The following is a 300-nucleotide window of genomic DNA, read 5'->3' on the forward strand; positions in this document are numbered from 1 at the left end:
TGAGTGGTGACTGTGGTGGTGGTGTGGTGGTGATGAGTGGTGATGAGTGGTGACTGTGGTGGTGGTGGTGATGAGTGGTGACTGTGGTGGTGGTGATAGTGATGGTGGTGGTGACCGTGATCGTGGTGGTGATGACGGTGAAGATGACTGTGATGGTGAGTGGTGACGGTGGACTGTGATGATGATGGTGGTGGTGGTGACCATGATGGTGGTGGTGGTGGTGACCGTGATGTGGTGGTGGTGATGATGAGTGGTGACTGTGGTGGTGGTGACCGTGATTGTGGTGGTGGTGGTGGTGGT

The 300-nt window shown here is 56.0% G+C and overlaps 1 protein-coding gene across 3 annotated transcripts in view; it reads left to right on the forward strand.

Annotated features, from left to right (window-relative positions):
* BCAR1 (breast cancer anti-estrogen resistance 1) overlaps positions 1-300 on the forward strand; it is a 24,475-nt gene that overhangs the window by 17,477 nt on the left and 6,698 nt on the right. The window lies entirely within an intron of this gene.

Source organism: Elephantulus edwardii, unplaced genomic scaffold (assembly GCF_000299155.1).
Source record: "Elephantulus edwardii isolate Elephantulus edwardi_28Jun2011 unplaced genomic scaffold, EleEdw1.0 scaffold00072, whole genome shotgun sequence".
Taxonomy (NCBI): domain Eukaryota; kingdom Metazoa; phylum Chordata; class Mammalia; order Macroscelidea; family Macroscelididae; genus Elephantulus; species Elephantulus edwardii.